Source organism: Rousettus aegyptiacus, unplaced genomic scaffold (genome assembly GCF_014176215.1).
Source record: "Rousettus aegyptiacus isolate mRouAeg1 unplaced genomic scaffold, mRouAeg1.p scaffold_m13_p_9, whole genome shotgun sequence".
Lineage (NCBI taxonomy): Eukaryota > Metazoa > Chordata > Mammalia > Chiroptera > Pteropodidae > Rousettus > Rousettus aegyptiacus.
The window spans coordinates 95,717,474-95,720,631 of NW_023416312.1; the positions used below are offsets into that span (position 1 = coordinate 95,717,474).

At 37.8% G+C, this 3,158-nt stretch overlaps 1 pseudogene; it reads right to left on the reverse strand.

Moving 5' to 3' along the window:
* Nucleotides 1–1,895: 1,895 nt before the first annotated feature.
* LOC118608065 lies at nt 1,896–2,014 on the reverse strand (annotated as a pseudogene).
* Nucleotides 2,015–3,158: the final 1,144 nt, after the last annotated feature.

Genomic DNA, 3,158 nt, shown 5'->3' on the forward strand with positions numbered 1-3,158 from the left:
CCTGAAAATGTTCTGAAACAAACCTCAAAGCACGTGATAAAAGATGTTTGTGATGCATCTTGATATGAGAGGCAATACCTTCGGGTAACAAAACACTGGAATTTAGGGGGGCACTGTTGATGAATAAAAGAGACAGAAAACCCTTGAATTTGGGATTGGATTGGAAAATCTATCTACTAGGCACCAGTTGGGAGGCTTAGTTAAGATGAGGATCTTGACCCTCTCATCTAGGAACTGTGTGGTCCTAAAAACAAGACAGGACCATTCTTGCTGTAGTTCACCGAGTAATTAGGAGAATAAGAATATTGTTCTCTTGGGTAGGGTTTTTGATTGCTCCTGCTTTGTGTGAGGAGCTGCAATTTGGGACTGGATGGGATTCTACAGACTTAAAGGGGAAAAATAATTTCTTTGGGATACAGACATCTCTGGTCCACCAATAAAAATAAGACAATAAAAAGCACAAATAATATTAATAAGAAGCAAAAAAGAGAAATAGATGTGTATAATCATATGCAATAATCTACCAATGTATAGCAAAGAAAAGAGAAAAAGTAAAGAAACCAATGGGGGGGCGGGAAATGAACAAATAAGGTGGCAAAGGCCACATCCATCTGTGATGATAAAGATGAGCTTCTTTGCAGGAGAGAGTATGGTGTTATGCAGATAGAGTAGAATCTTTGCTACTAAAAGTGTAGTCTGCAGACTAGCCACATTGACCTTACCCAAGAGCTTGTTAAAATGGAGAATCTCAGGCTCCCTCCTAGATATACTGAATCAGCATCTGCATTTTAACAATCTCAGCAGATGGTTCATTCTCACATTAAACTTTGAGAAGGACTTGGGTAGAAGACTCATTTAAGGTCTCTCTTATGTGTGTTGCTCCATTTTTGTATTTTCTCTGGGAGAAAATCCCTTTTTTATTGTTGTTAGTGGTGGGGCAGGGGGAATGGTCCTCTTCAGTGGTGAATATGGAGTCCAACCTTGGAAAAAGTGTGGCAGCTTACTACTTTCTCCTTTTTCAGTCCCGACAGTAACAGAGAAATCAAGAAAAGGCTAGGCCTCTCTATTTACATTACTCTACATGTTGTAAATAGGAATGCAAAGATTATCATCATTATCCTCATTCTCTGCAAACATCTATAGGTAAGGCTTTGTGGATGTGATGGTTACTTGGTTGTGACAATTTTGTTTATAGCTGAAAAGTACTGAGAAGCATCCCTAAATTGGCTTCAAACTTGGGGTAGGTAAGGAATTGCTGGGGAAAGTTAAGTGAAATTGGAAGAGAATCATTCTGACAGGATAGGTGTTAAGACTAAGCACTCGTGTGATGGTGTGTGATGATGTGGGGGCCCAGAGCACTGGCTGTAATTGAAAACCTGAATCTTTCTTTTGTAATCCAAATCGACAGCAAAGGCCTCATTCTGAAGTTGTTTTCAGTATACATAGGAACTTCTTGTAGTAAAGGAACCGATATGAATTTTTTTTTATTCAGTAGACTATTGACAAGTTGGATCTGTGTGGCTTTTTCAGCTTGGAATTGAATGAAAATACCAGCTACATGGCTTGGGTTCTGACTGTGAGAAAGCATATTTTTTAGTAATAAAGAGGTATTGGCAGTCAAAAAATTCAAAAGGTAACCACCCCCTAGCGGTGGGAATGGAGCTGTGTTTCTAAATTTAACACTTGAAGGGCTTCCCGTGACTAAAGAATACCATGAAACATGATTTATGTGTATAAAAGTCCATTGTTATTTTGGGACAGTTCCTAAACAGCATCTACAAATTTAGTTGGACTTTAGATCCTCATTAAAATGATAAATTTTATTGATATCAGTCTTGCTAAATCTGTGACTTCCAGCTACTCAGCTGAGGCTAGGGTTTATTTGTTTTTCTTAATACCTATAGCACCTGGTATTCCTAGGTGGTCTCCCATCCAAGTACTAACCAGGCCAGACCCTGCTTAGCTTCCAAGTTCAGATGAGATCGGGCACGTTCAGGGTGGTATGGGCATGGATGCTACAGTTTCTTAAGAGCACATTGGGGGATGAGATCAGGATTTGAATATAGATCTAGCTTACTTGAGACGTTACAATCATGATTCCTGTCAGAATCATGAATAATGGATAAGTGGCCTTATTTGGTTACACCTCCTGGATAGAACCAAAGAATTATCTACTTACATCAAGGAAAACCTATCAGTCAATCAATAAACCAACCTACCAATCATCTAGCAAATTTACTTGAATACCAATCAACCAACCCACAAACTGACTGACCAACCGACCGACCGACCAACCAACCAAATCAATTAAATTCCACAAACAAATTCTTAAGCTCTTTGTACCAGACACTATGTTAGTTGAAAATAGTATACATTCAATAAGGTAAGGTCCCTGGTCTTGAGGAGGAAGAGATAGACATTTAAGGAAATAATCATAACATTATATGATACATGATAAAATAGAGGAAACCATGTTTTCTGCCTGGAAATAGCGGTGACATAGGGGACAGGTCCAGGTAAGATACAGAAAGGAGATGACATTTCAACTTTGTTTTAAAGAATGAGTCAAAATGGTGAGATAAGCCTCTCAAGATCTGGGTGACAGCATGAGCAAGATCATGGAGGCATCAAATCTCATTTTTTGTTTAGACAGCAGTGAGAATTGAGGCTAGCATGGGGATAGGGAAATTATGTCACATAAGTGCCATCTTTCACATGCCTAAGTAGATTAATCTGGGATCATAGCTGCTCTATAGCTGGATTTCTCTAGAAATAACACAAACAAGCTTGAAAATTTGTCATTTTCCACATAGAGGGATTTAGACCCCTACTGTGTCAAGTGTCTTTGTGTGATTTTTGAAGGGTTTGGGTAGCTACATCATTTCTAAGCATTCTTCTAGCTCTGACATTTTTTAGTTTCCATATTTATGTCTGAAAGGTAGACAGTTAGAAATGCTTAAAGTTTAGAAAAGAGAGGTATATCTCACACTGAAATGTATCACTAGACATTTGAATCTATTCTCGATTTCTTTCTCTGCATCACAGCTCTAAAATATTAGTTCGAACTCTTTGATCATTTAATAAAGATGCTGACATGTGTATTCTCAATTTTTTTCTTTGTGTTTATTTATTTTTTTATTTAAAGAATAGTTTGTAAT